This window comes from Molossus molossus, unplaced genomic scaffold (genome assembly GCF_014108415.1).
Source record: "Molossus molossus isolate mMolMol1 unplaced genomic scaffold, mMolMol1.p scaffold_m16_p_15, whole genome shotgun sequence".
NCBI classification, from domain to species: Eukaryota; Metazoa; Chordata; class Mammalia; order Chiroptera; family Molossidae; genus Molossus; species Molossus molossus.
In genome coordinates this window covers 49,374,012-49,388,987 of record NW_023425350.1, presented here as the reverse complement: position 1 = coordinate 49,388,987, position 14,976 = coordinate 49,374,012, and the positions used below count along the sequence as shown (strand labels likewise).

Genomic DNA, 14,976 nt, shown 5'->3' with positions numbered 1-14,976 from the left:
CCCTGGAGGGCTTGATGCAGGGAAGTGGCATTGAGACACATTTGAAGCTGATGACCAACTTTCAGAGGGAGGTGTTTTTTGTTTGTTTGTTTTGCTTTTGTATTCTTACTTTTTAATTTATTTCTTTGCCTTTCTTTTGCTTTTATTTTTTTGGTGAACTATACAAAAAGTGCACACATCTTAACTGTCCAGCTGAATGACATTTTACATGTGCACATACCCAACGTAACCACACCCACAGTAAGATACAGCACATTCCTGCGCATCCCCGAGGTTTCCCTCACTCCCTGTCCAGTCATTACCCACCACTGTTACGACAGCTTCTATCATCAGAGGTTAGTTTTGCCCATTTTTGAACAAAATGTAAGTGGAATTTTATAGTACACATTGATTTGTGTCTGGGAAGTATTGCTATGTAATATTTTATGGAATGAATATCTCACAATTTATTTTATCTTACTATTGACGGACCTTTGGGAGGTTAGCAATTTGGGGCTATTATGAATAAAGCTTACATGAACATCCTTGTATGTTCTTTTTGGTGGACATATACGCTCATTTAGAGTGGATATATACTCAGGAGTGAAATTGCTGGGTCTTAGGATTTATATATTTAGTAAATACCATCAGTTTTCCAAAGTGGTTGTACCAGTTTACATTCCCACTAAAAATAAATGAGAATTCTGATTTCTTCCCATTCTCGGAAACACTTGGTATTGCAGTCTTTTAAATTTTAGCCATTCTGGTGGGAGGATGGTGGGTAGGTTCTCATGTAGTTTTTTGGGAGGAGGGGAAGGAGCAGTTTCTCCTAGGTGGTTATGATTATGTTGTTGATTATATAATTTGTTTTTAAAAGTTCGGTTTTCAGGCTTCCTGGCTTTCATTTCCTATTTCCAACACCACATTATTCCCCCCCACCCTTGCAATACTCCCCAAAGCAGTATAAAAGCCAAACGTGCTGATATGATATTACCAGTTCATTGTCTTTCAGGAATGTGATATTTCATCTTTTATAGGGTGACCCTATTCCAAGATAGAAGAGAAAATAGAAAACAGGGCTTAGAACTTGAAAGAGAAAATTTGGGCCGGGCTTCAGCCTAATGCAGTTTCCATTCTGAGAGCCAAAGGCCTCTAGTCCACACACAGAGGAGTCGCTAGAGTGGGGACCGCTGCTTTCATTACATGCTCATTAAACCCCTGCATCAGGGCGGCTAGGACTTTGCCCTCACAATGAAATTAAGGGTGTTATGCTTCATTTCTTGTTTTGGAAAATGGAGTCTTTGGCTTTTTTTTTTAAAGGCTAATTGTATATTATTTTTAAAAATTGGGTTGATAATTCATCCCATTATAATTAAACTACTTTGAATACTCTTGTTTTCCAACAGCTTTAATGAGGTCTTCCGCTGGCAGGGAATCTGTGAGACCAAAAAAATATTGCCATTTGTTAAAAGATGGAGAAACCCTGATGACAAACGACTCTATTCAGCTGCATTTTGGTTAATAAGATTTATGCATTAATCTAGTTATGCTTTGTTCCCTCGAGTTTGGCAAACTTCTGAAGTTTTCCAATTTTCTACTGTGTCTCTCCTGCTCCCCACCCCCACCTCCTCCTCAGAGAATTCCTGGCGTCGGAGTTAAAATAGGTGGAAACATTCTCTGTTTCCAGCCGAGGCTCCCCAGCTTGGTTGGAATGCTCGTCTGGTTGTAATAGAGCCGGCTTTTCGGCCAGCAACTCTTAAAATAGCTCCTCGGCTTATAAAGCAGAAAATAGAAGTCGGGGCCGCCGGGGCCGCTCGCAGGATGTTTCTGGCTGCTGGCTTTGGGGGGCACTGTTGCTCCAGCTTGCGGACTGCGGCGGGCTCTGAGTGATGGCTCTCCGTTGCGCGATTTCGGATCTGCGCTCCTTGTCAACTAATCATTACAAATGTTTCTTGGAGGAAATGTTGGCTGAGCGAAGGTCTGCCTTCCTAAAGAAGCGAGGGCCTGAGGGGTGGGCACTGGTCTGCCCGTGGCAAAATTTTCTCCTTTGACAGTGTAATTAAGTGCTAATTAACTAAATGAGTGTAAATGTTGAAGGCTGAGATAAATATCTACATTTCCTTAATCTATTTCCCCCCACCTCTGAAATTTGATAAAGGAAATTTGGATTTAATGGGGGATATATGTCAAAAAAAATTTTTTTTTTTCCCCGAGATTGCAAATCTGTTTACAAGGGACTCGGAGCCACTGGCTTGGCTTTCTGCAGGAAAAGTTAGCAGCATATAAATATAGAAGAGGGACAATAAAATGCGGATGCGATACTGCAATAATTATGTTAAGGAGGCTTAGTGGAGCTACCTTTTTGAAACATCTGGTTTGTTTCTGTTCTTTCCACATCCTGCAGATGTTGCCGAACCCATGAAATATACTGACAGGAGAATCCATTAGCTCACGGAGCCATTCCAATGAATAAAGCAAAGAGGAGCCTCTTAACTTTCTAAAAAATCTAGTTAGAAAATAATTCTGCTTTCAGAGCAGGCAGAGATTAGGCCAATAATTGAGAGGGGCCCAGGGCCCTCTAAAAGTGTCAATAGTGATCTGTTCTTGCCAAAGGGGAAAAGACACACTTTGTGGAGGGGCAGCCAGAGTAATAAATGGAAATCTTTGTAATTCAAGTACTTTCTCATTACCTTCTGTGGTTAGTGATTTTTAAAAAGGACCGGAGAGGGGGCCGCAGAAGCCCAGGCCTGCGGTGGGCGATGGAGGCAGGGCTCCGGAGCCCTCTTGAGTTAGCTCCTGTGCTCCTGGCTTCCGGAGCCCCAAGTGAGACCCAGAGGCGGAGGCAGGTGCCTTGGGAAGGGGATGCATAATTGAGGTACCATCTGCGGTGTGGGGCTGATGACAGCTGCGTGATGCCCTGACACTCCTGTGTCAACACCCTCCCCGAGCAGAAGAAGACGAGGCAGGCACACGGATGCCGAGCCTTCGGAGAGCAGTCTCCCTGAAGGGGAGGGCCTGGGGAGTTTGAGTTTATTAAATAGGAATTGGTTGCCTATGAGATTAACACCCTGAAATAAATGCAAAGTTAAAAATATTTTGGCCTCCAGCCCACTTGGCAGGAGGATTGGGAACCTGGAATGGTCAGAAGGACAAAGCCTTAAAGGGCCAATGTCACATTTAGTTTCTGGCCGGCTGTGATCTCTAAATTTCCCCATCATTCACATCGCCCCTCTGGGTTATGGCGTCATGTGTTCTGAAACCCTTATTAAAATGTGTAACAGATGTTTTTCTGGCCACCAGCCTGGCAGACGAGAAGGACACACACATATAAACCCATCTCCGAGAAACTAGTATTCTCTGGTTCAGCTCTGAATTGTTGGACTCCAGTCACTGACCTCCAGTCCTCTTTGCCTTCTTTCCTGTGGGACAGAGGGATGGCTCCCTAGGGTGCTTCACGAAAGGCTGTTTCTTGCATGTTCTCAGAGTGTTTCTGTCTTCCTTCGGGTCACTGAGGAGAGGGGTCATTGTGGCCTAAGCCACAGCCTTCCATTTTAGCAACAATTTTATGTGTGGTTCCACCAGGCACCCCGCCCCTGGCCAGAAGGGATCTCACCGAAATCATGTACGAGCTCTGCCTCCTCAGAGAATGAATTTAGATCCCCCCAACCCTTCTCCCCACTAGGGTTATAGCCCCCTCTCCTTCTCCTTTGCAAACAGCTAATTCCTATTTTTGATTCTTAAGCTATATCTCCCTATGCTCCACGGACACATCAAACCCCAAGTGACCAGCTTTTAATCCTCTTTGAGAATTTTGACACTAATGTAAGTGTGTTACTTAAGGAAAGGGGGTTAGCATCACCGTTGTCATCACAAGAACGTTTAACATTTATACCACCGTCCATTGTGGATGACATGGCTTCCCATCTTTATTTCGCTCTTCCTCAAAGCAGTCCTCACACAGGCAGGGCGGCAGTCACGATGCTGAGGTTGTAGGTGAAGAAATCAGTGCTCACAGAGAGCAAAGCCATTCGTTCAAGGGCGTGCAGCCAGTGAAACTGGGATTTGAACCCATTTTCGATTCCAAGTTCGGTGCTCTCCTGGGCATAGCAAGCTCTCATGAATACTTTAACATAGTAGGGACATAAAAGGATTGTCCATGGAATGGGACTGTTTTTGTAGGGCAGAGTAAATGTGCCAAGAACGCGAGGAAGTAAGGATGTAGACAGAAACAGAGATATGGAGTCCAGAGCTACTTTTCCCGGAATGTGTGCTGCAAGATTTCAATAGGGGTGGTATTAGGAAAAGAATTGCATAGCCAGATAGGCTTGATCGATATTAAATTAAGTGAAGTCATAAAAATGTCTTGATTCCACACTCTCGGAGCCTTGGACAGGCGGTATGAATTCCGAGGCAGGGCGAGCCCCGCTGTGCGTGAGCGCTGTGCAGCCGTGTTTGACGTGGACCCCTTGACTGAAGCACCTCATGAGAACACACTTTGGGGAAAGTTGGTCAGAAATGCCATCATTTTCTGCCTGAGAAGGTAGGTGAGGGGGTCACACAGGGGAAAGAGCTGTTTAGATGTCAGGAAAAGATCTAGAAGTCATGTTTATTCTGTTCTCTAATTAGTAGGTTTTACGTTAAGAGCCTATAAGGGGCAAAACTGGTATGTCAGTATTTCTGAAGCAAAAGTGTATTGGAAGAGAAACTGGCCAGACTGAGTGAGGTGGCGATATAGTGAGGAGAACATGCAGAAAGAGGGGACTGAGTTCTAGATGCGAATGTCATGAACTAGTCTTAACTGTGTGACCTTGGTCAAGTCACTATGCCGTCTGAATTCTGGTTCTTTCAATATACAATGAGCAGAATGGATTAAATGGTTCCTTTCGGATCAAGATGTAATGATTCTTTAAGTGAAGTTTCATGTTTTCAAGTGTGATCATGGCTGTTTACGGTGGAGACCGACGGGGGAGGTGGTCCTCATGGAATGCCGGGAGAGGCTGGGTTAGCATTGCCAGAGGCTCAGGGGAGAGACCAGGTGGAATTAGAAGCAGTTTGCCGCTAGATACCAGCAGACAAGGAGCATGCTGTGTTTACCTCCAGTATTAAATTCAAATTTCGAAGCCGAGTGACCCCAGGACACCAATCTGAAAGCCAGGGAAGAATCACGAGAGGGCCATTGCTGGTCCGGAGGGAAAACAGAGGTTAATTTACCAGTGAGACAGTAGGCTTCGGAGAAAAAAGGTCGAGCTCTCCTTAAGGAAGAGTGAAAACGATTAATCAGAGAAACTACTGAGACGGAAGACTAAATCATCAAAGAGATGAGGAGCCTCAGTATCCGGGGTTGGGTTGGTAGAAGACATAAGGAAACAGAATGATCATTAAGCCACGTGTGAGGGGAGCTCCTAGAAATGAGGAGTGAGATAAACAAGCCTGAATGAACGTGGCTTAGTATGAACTGATCTTGATCCCCAAGACACAGGAGGGGCTGAGATGATGTGCTTCTCCGCTCAAGACCGCAAAGGTATAAAAATCTAATTCCACACTGTTTCTTTCAAAGAGGTACTGGCCAGGGGCATGAGATATACTAGAGCGGTAGTTTATGGTCTGAGTGTAAAAGTGATTCTGGCCCAATAGTCCTTGAGTCTTGGGGTACAATGATGAAAGTGAATTTTTGTTGTTGTTGTTGTTGTTGTTGGTACATGCCCCATGGCAGGAACCGAACCCGGGACTCTCTGGTCCACAGGCCAACGCTCCAACCACTGAGCCAAACCTGCCAGGGCTGGATATGTATTTGATGTCTATCTACCATCGACTGCTTGGGTGGCCTGAAAGTCATTTCTCCTCTTGAAGAGGTGTGTGGTTACTGGGAAGCAGAGAGTGGAGGAATAGAGATATTGGATGTGAAGGCCAACGCTTCCAAGAGGACAAGGATAAAGCCCACACACCTTAAAAGTGCTGAGTGAGCCTCCTGGGAACTGGAGCTATGTAGTGTCTGTGTTTTCCAGGTTGCCATCCTCCCCTTGCTGATAGGATACAGAGAGAAAGGCAACATGAGGGTGCCTTACTAAGTGTTTGTGGTGACTGGACATAAGAAGAGAAGGCAATAAAACTTCAATCAGACTTCTCAACAAGACAAGCCAATTTATGGCAACCTTACAGTGTTCTGCCAGACCCTCACAGTGTAGGGGGAATGGGGCCTCAGCCATCAACCAGCAGGTCTGTCTAATGCAGAGTTGTTCTTTGTTCTGCTTTTCTCTAATCTCACTAAACTTTGCCACACATGAATGAAACAAGTATTAGGTTGACACATGTTGGAAGCCTCCTGCGACTCAGTCCTTGGTTCTGGAGCTCCAGAATTCTTCTGCAAAGCCAATGCTTGGGAATTTTCTGCAGCAGCAATGTCTACAATGGCTAGCACAAAATACAACCGCACTGTTTAGAAAAAGTTTCCTAATAGAGGGGGCATAAACCAAGATAAAGCCCATGTGTTCTCTTCTGTTGTCACTCATTATAAACAGGTCTATCCATGACCCTGGCACTGGGCTGGACCGTAGTGAGAAAAAAATGATACAGCCATGACCATGTCTATGTTTGAAGGGCTCACAACGGGCATACTCTTATTTCAATAGGGAACAATAATTTCTTAGGAAGTCCCTTGGCAAATAATACAGTTGATTTGATGTGTAGCAATAATCTCATCTCAGATTGTTTCTAAGGAGTGCCGATAGTAAGCGGAAAAGTGAAAAAGTCAGCTGGTTGACCAGACGTTTCTAAATATCCGTATCCTTAGCAGCATGCACAACACACTTCTGTTCAGCAGATTGGTATTTTCATCTAAGAGGAAAGAATGGTTTCTTGCCATCATCGATGTCCAAGTCCCTGTGTGTAGATGGGTGAGAATAACCTGTCCAAACTTATCTCTCCTGAGCTGGCTGGAAGGTCAGGCTTGTTCTGCCCTGGAATCGTAAATCTATTCTTGGGCAAAGACCAGCTTTTCCTTCCTGCTTCTAGGGTGGTCAGTGGCTCAAGAAATATGTGTGGATGCAAAAATGGGCAAGGCCAGGCAATATAGATCTCCTTTTCCTGGTCAAGGAGCAGTACAACATTAACAGTCTTCTCTGTAGAACTTCACTCCTCACCAGCTGTGAATGACTTTTTCCTCCTTCTCCCATGGTGGTCTCTTCTCTCTCTCTCTCAGACCAGTTCCTCCAGCACAGAATTCTTTTCATTACCTGCTCTCCAGTGCCTCCCTTAGCACTGTGCACATAGGAGGTGCTTTATAGATACTGATTGAGGGGATTATGTTCCTTCGAGAAACCACACACAGACTTTTCTATGCTAAGCCATACGAACCTGCTCCAGGTCCTCTTCTTTTCTTCTTTAGATCACTTTAGTTTACTCTTTTTGCCTTTCCCAGCCTTTTCTGCCCCGGGAGGTTCTTTCATGCAAGGTGGACTAAGGGGCCACAGTGTATCAACTCCCCTCTTCCTTTTTGCCTCTGTTATAGATGGAATGTTTGTGTCTCCCCAAAATTCGTATATTAAACCCGATCCCCAATCTGGTGGTGTATGGTGCTGGGGCATTTGGGAGGTGATTGGTTATAAGGGTGAAGCTCTGTGGATGAGATGAATGCCTTGGAAGACAGCCTAGAGAGCTCCTGGCCCCTGCTGCCGGCCACACGCGGAAACGAGAAAACACGGCCGTCTACAAACCAGGGAGTGGGTCCCCGGCAGGCAAGTCTACTGTGTCTTGATCTTGGACTTCCAGCCTCCAGGACCGTGAAAAATAAATTTCTGTGGTTCATAAGCCACAGACTCTGGTATTTGGTTGTAGCAGCCTGAGCAGACTAAGCCCTTGAAGATAAGCCCCCTCTCATCATAAAGTTTTCTCTTCTCCTTACTGTGGGAAATCACATAGAAAAATAACAAACGATACCTTGCAGTGGTCTCATGGACAGGTTTCTGTCTGTAGCTGTAATCTTCTCTGATATGGCCAGTGAAAGAACTTACTGTGTTTATTGCTATAAGCGGAATATAACAAATGTACCATGTAGTCCTGTCTATGTATAATATAGATTCAAAGAGAGAGGAGTATGTCAGGAGGAAATATAATAGAAAGATGTTTAAATCTTATTACTCTCAGAGAACAGGAGCTGGCAAACTATGTCTCACAGGTCAAATTTTTTAAATAAAATGAAGTGGTTATTTTATTTTATTTTTTATTGATTGACTTTTAGAAAGAGAAGAAAGGAAGGAGAGAGAGAGAGAGAGAGAGAGAGAGAGCAAGCTAGAGAGAGAGATTTGTTGTTACACTTAGGTATTGATTCATTGGTTGATTCTTGTATGTGCTCCAACCGGGAATCAAACTTAAAACCTTGGTGTATCGGGATGACGCTCTAACCAACTGAGCTGTCTGGCCAGAGTGAAGTTGGTTTGTTTCTTAAATAAAGTTTTATTGAGACACAGCCATATTTGTTTACATATTATCTATGGCTGCTTTCAAGTGACAAAGTTAAGTAGTTGTGACAGATACTGCATGGTCCTACAAGCAAAAAACATTTACTCTCTGTCTTGGAGGAGCGCTATTCACGTACAGGACAAGTCTTTTCCTTATTTCTGCCAAACTCAGCCACCTCTGCAGGGACAACAGCTAGCCTCTCATAAAAGAAAATAATTCTTTTTGTTTCCTCAACTTCCTACTGAAAAAAAAAAAATTCCTCCTTGAAACCCAGTCTAGGTAGTTCCTAACACCTCTATCCTCACTTAACCACTTTTGAATCAAATTCTTCTCTCCAGCTAGACATTGTCATTTTTTTCCCAAAATACCAGAAACTCTACCCCGACTCTGCTCGTTCCAGCTGTGAGCTCTTTCTCCTGTTTATCACAACGCAGGAGAAGGTTCAGAAGGTTCAGGATTCTCGCCACAGGGTCTTCCTTGGGAGGGGTGTGTGAAGAGGAGGCTGAGAAGCCGGCCGAAACCACACAATTTGCACCTGGTACGTAAGGAGCCGTTTTGATGACAGTTACAGTCCTGAGGGAGGTGCGCCGACGCTGACCTTGGTGCTACCCTGGCCCTTTCCTCTGGTCAGGAGCTCTGCAAGCTGTCCTTCCTCCTGTGGAGGTGACGGCTCGCTCCCCTCACAGGGGTCTCAGGAGGGAGACTACCTCCTCTGGGGCTCCCTAGACAGGATGCCCATCTCCCAGGGCTCTGCCCCTCCCGTCGGAATCCCTTAGGACCCTTCCTCATTCCTCTACATTTATCTTTGCCACGCTTGACGCCTGCGTATTTATGGGTGTTTTTTTTTTTTTTTTTTCCTTAATAATTTCTTTCTCTAGTTATGAAAATGAATTATGTTCATTTCAAGCAAAATGAAAATATAAACTTGCATACATTTTAGAAATCAACTATAATTCCATCTGCAGAGATAACAAGTATTAATTTTCGGTATGCAATTTTATAATTATCATCCTGTTAGGATGTATGGATGTACACATACACATATATATACACATATGTATGACTATTAAATCACATTTTGGTTTAGAGTACATATTCAGTTTTGTATTTTTTTTTTTTTTCAGTTAGTTCTTGCTTTTGGGTTCATATACTGCTTTGTATTTGAACAATTGTTTTCATGAGGGAAAACCAGGTTTTTCTAATAAGATTATAAATTCCTTGAGCACAGGCATAGCTTCTCCTTTATTTTTCATTGTTGTTATTTTTTAATCCTCACCTAAGGACATTTCTCCATTTTTGTTCAGACAGAGTGGGAGGGAGAGAGAGGAAGAGAGAAAGAGAAAAACATCGACGTGAAGGGACACATAGAGTGGCTGCCTCCTGCACGACCCCGACCAGGGCCGGGGACGAATCGCAACCGAGACACGTGCCCTTGACCGGAATCAAACCCAAGACTCATTGGTCCATGGGCCGGTGCTCTGACCACTGAGCCAAACCGGCCTGGGCTGCTTCTCCTTTATTATCCTCACCTCCTTTTCTCACCTCCGTTCCCATCCCTACCAGCGATCAGTGTCATTTAGTAGCAGAACATGAGTTGTTTGATAAATGTCTTCCATGTAGAACTGAATAGACTGATGCTGGACACACCCATTGGAGGAAATCTGAGCGCCCAATCCTCCGGTCTTATTCTTGCCACACAGAGAAAGCCCAGCTTCAAATGAGCTGTGAGTGGTTTTTTGGCAGATGCACAGGAACACACCTGCTGAGTCAGGAGTCCGATGCAACCTCTGCCTGGTGATCGTGCTGTCATGCTGAACTGAATGCCATTTTCAAACTGAACAGGTCGAAACCGGGGCTCTTTCCTTGCTTTGGGCTTGGGTTAGGGTTTCCTCTGCAAACAGTCTACTTATCTCTTTTTAAAAAATCAGTAATAATAAACTTTTGAAAATAGTACTTATTCACAGAACACTTTTCCACTGCTCTTGTCTTTCCTAATAGGAGTTTTATTACATATTGCCGAGTAAATTACATTTGGCCTCTAGTTTTATTTATACATAAAAACTAGCAAAGACATTAACCATGGGATAAATTAATCACAAGGCATAACCCTGCCAGATGTTTTCTTTGGGGGACAAACCAAACAACAAAACTATCCCCGCCCCCCCCCCCCATTTGTTCTTTCCTATTTCATCACATACTTTGGCAGGTCTCAATGTCTTGCTGGTTTAACTGACTTAATGATTTTGTTTATGTTTTTTAATTTACTCCTTTGCAAAAGTTAATATCCCTTTGCTTTAAGCATCCAAAATCTGAACGTTTCTCTTGTGTCCCCGTCTTCCTCCCAGAGCCCCCCTCCCCATTCCTTAGATGAAGAACTGCAAGGGTCACTGAAATTAATGAAAAACACAATCACAAGGACATGAAACCAGAGGTCCAATTTGGCTCTAAGGGCTCCATTTGGGTGTATCACATTGCATTATATGATGTAAGGGCTTCCCATGGGTTAATCAAAATGTAACCTCAACCCTTACTCAAATCACCTGTTGGACTGCTGTTTGCTCGAGGTTAAGCCCTCCCGATGCTGCTGGGTCTGTAATGCATTTAGCAATAGTAATCCCTTCCATTTGGGAGAGTGCTTTCTACTTTGCAAAGCTCTTCACTCTATTCTCACACAGCCCGGGAAACATTTCCCATTTTATGGATGAGGAAACACAGAAGAAATGGACTTCCTCCAATCGCACAATCAGTTTCTCCAGGTGTGAGAACTCTCTGCCTCTCTCTGAATGTCTCTGTCTCTCTCCCCGTGTCCCTTTGTCTTCCTCTCTCCCTCCCTCTTTCTCTTTCTCTCAACTACAACCTTCTAAATAACTCACTAAAGTTTAAGCATCTTATTTATGTTTCTACTTACCACTCAGTATATGTTCCTGTAGTTAAAAAGAAAATACAGTCATATTAAAATGTTGCCCGTGGTTTTATATTAGAAGCTGAGTTCTTACTTCAGTTGCCCTAATCTACCATGTATGGTTTAAAGACACCCAAAGCTGGAAAGCAATCTAAATGTCACCTAATCTATACCTGGCCTCTCGCTCACTGCTTTCAAACTGTCATAAACTGGGACAGTCGAACAGTGACTGACCTCAATGCTATTGGAACAGTTTTCCCGTATCCAGACTTTTTATAGACTTTCTCTGGTCCAACTATCCTTTTAGTAAGCAGTGTCGGTTGTAAGTATCCCAAATCCTCTCCTCCGCAATTTGAGCCATGTTCTCCTTATTCTGCTCTCAACAAACTTAGCAAACAGCTCCTCTTGTCTCTCATCCAGTATCAGATTCTGCTTTCTTCCCTTCTCTCCTCCTCAAATTTGAGTTTTCTTTGCATCAGATCAAGATGATTTATGACCTAAAAATGTTGGACATCCTGGAACTTATTTTTCTGATAAAGGCATAGATTCTCTAACAGAAGACCTGAAGGTCTTGGTGGCAGATTGCAGCCAGAGTAAAAAAAATTCTGGTTTCTCTGGGGCCATGTCTCTTGAGTCTCAATTTCAGAAAATCCAGAGACACTGATATGCACTCCAAGGAACAGGGAGACGAGATGGCCCGAGGCACATGCAGGCTAAAATAAGCTGTGGAGCTGTAAGCTATATATAACTCGGACAATCTCATTTTCTAGTCCCTTTTTATGTTTATTTCCCTTTTGTCATCCTCTAGCCTCTAATAAACTCTTGTTTAAATGCTTCTGCCTCTCTCAGCAGTGCTACCGGGAATTCAGGAAAAGGTTATGTGTCTGTGCTCAGGACTGAGTGTGAAGGAGGGAAAAGCCCCTCTCCTCCCCCAGGGTTAATGTCGTTGAGCCAGACGGCTACATAGCCTGCATTTCAGATGCCAGAGGACAAGACAGAGGGTCTAATCACCCATCCCTGTTGGAGAGCATCCCTCCGTTGCCCATCTTAAAGGATCTACATTTTATTTTACTGCGGATGATAGTGGCTTTTATTTTGATAAAGAATCTTATTGTTAATTCATTTAGCCAATTTATTGAGCACTCAACCTATGCAATATATATGAAGATTCAAAGATTCCTGTAATAATTTTTCTGTCCTCAAGGAGCTAATAATCCACAGGTAGGTAAAACCGAAACATAATGACTGTACTGTTCAGGGTAGCAGGAAAGTACAAGGTGCCTTGGGCAGTCCCACAAGAAAAGAAACATGTCCAGGTTCCGGGAGGGGGTCAGGGCAGGCCTCCTGGTACTGGCGGCATTTGAACTGGGCCTGGGAGGGGAGGGATTTATGGCTGAGGAAAACATGGGCAGGACACCTTCAGGATCGAAAGAGTTTGTGTAAGGGGGGGGGGGGGGGACATTGGACAGTAAGATAAAACCAGATCGCGATGTCATGGAAGGGTGTTCTGATAGGCGTTGAATGCCAGTGCCAGTGACTCCCGCGTCACCCCTTTGCTTCCTGGTGGAAGTGGTGAATTCCAAACATAAAGGCAGGCTCAGGGGTGTTATGCTATGGGCAGTAGAAAAGAAAGAGGATGGACTCTACAGTCAGGCACATTGAGCAGAAATCCCGTGCGTGCTGCTCACTGGTGTGTTATTTTGGACAAGTTGTACTTTCCTTCTGGCCTCAGTTTACACTTCTGTGAAATGGGAGAAATAAAAAAGAATGCCTTTCTATGGTCATTGCGAGGATTAAATGAGGCACTGTAGGAAAAGTGCAAGATTCAGTAGACACGTAAAAAAACAACTGAATTCGTTTTGATCCCTTCCTGGGAATCAACAGAGTATTACCTGGAGAGTCTCGGCCAGCTTTCTCATAGGTGCCGTAGGAGGAGCATGGGTTGTGGAGCGAGCAGTCTAGTCTTTTATCTATTACATCACTTCCAGCAGAGGTTGGCTTCTACCTAACAGCCCAGAGGTATCTTGTTGTATATTCTGAAGTGGGGATGGCTGCGTTACAGCTCACCGCCCAAATATAGCCTGCTGCCTGTGTATAGCCTGGGAACTAAGGATGGCTGTTAATGGTTGAGGGGAAAAAAATCAAAAGAGGAATACTATATTGTGGCATGGAAAATGATATGAAATTCACATTTCAAAGCCCATAAATAAAGCTTTATTGAAGTGTAACCACACTCATGCGTTCTGCCTACGGTGGCGAAGTTGAGAAGTTGCAACAAATTAAATGGCCAGCAAAGGCTAGGGTATTGACTCTCTGACCCTTTACAAAAATGTATGCCAACCCCTGGCCTAGATCACATCCTTCCTAATTTCTGTCCAAGAGCTGTGATGAGTCTGTGCAGTATGAACACTGGCTCAGTAAGAGTCGAAACATTGTAATGTTTCCATTTTAGATTTTGTGACTTGGCTTGGGGAAATTTTGTGCTGAGTAACGTTAGCTTACCTCCCAGAACCAGTTGCCAGTGCCTCCAAGCTCACGTTGCTGATTGTCCACTCTCCACCGGAGCATCACAAACACAAGTAAAAGGAATCTCGGATGCATCACTATGTCATTGTAATCTGTAAAGCTGGACCGAAGTTTCACTATCAGAAAAAAATTTGTTATGAGGTTTAAATAAGCAGTTTATTTAAACTGTTACCTCTCTCCCTCTCTGTGTTCCTCTCTCTCTCTCTCTCTCATTTTCTTTTCCATCTCTTTGGACAAAGTGATCACAAAACCTAAGTATGTGGACCGGAGCAGCTATAGGCTTTCAGTAGCTTTCGATCCAGAATCAAGGGAAACTCAGACTGTCCTTGAACCAAGAAGAGACATGCCAGACCCAGACTGGGAGGTCAGGATGACTTTCTGAAAAGATAATAGTCGGTTTGAGACCCGAAGCTTCACTCAGAATTTTTGCCAGGAGGAGTACAAGGAAGGACTGCGATCCTCCGTGAAAGGCCAGAGGTGAGCGACCCTGGTGTGTGGGAAGCCACAGGAGGTCACTGTGGTTGAAGGACAGGGACTGAGGTGGGGCTGGTACTGGGAGAAGTGGCTGAAGGGAGTTGGGACTTACTATAAACGGCTTTGTTCACCGTGCCAAGGAGCAGGCACTTTTACTGAAGGGCAAGGGAATCAGATCCGTATTTTCGAAGGTCATTAAGAACCAGTGTGAAAGATGAATTTGCGTGGAACTGATTGAATTGGTTGTTAGGAAGCCAGTTGCTGTAATCTAGGCAGGAGGAGCAGAGCAGAATAGCATTCCTGGTGGAATCCGGGCTTTCTCCTTTCGCTCCCAGAAACTTTTCTTTGCACTTATCTATTTACTGCATTCTTACTTGCAGGTTTACGTGTCTGTTTCTCCCTCTGGCTTATGAACTCTGGAGAGAAGAGATTATGCTCAGGTTGTACTTAAGGGTCTTGTAGCTGAACACACTCCATAAAGTTGCTTAACAAGTCAATTATTGAATTAATGTTTTTATCTCAGACCCTTTGCGTTTTGTAAGTCGTCCTTATTAAAGCCACAACAGGTGTCCTCTTTGGAATAGTGCCTGGAATGAGCTTGAAGCAGTAGGGGCCACCCTGCACCTTCCAAGTCTTCT

The 14,976-nt window shown here is 44.1% G+C and overlaps 1 pseudogene; it reads right to left on the bottom strand.

Moving 5' to 3' along the window:
* Positions 1-3,932: 3,932 nt before the first annotated feature.
* LOC118630537 overlaps positions 3,933-14,976 on the bottom strand; it is a 59,301-nt pseudogene continuing 48,257 nt past the window's right edge.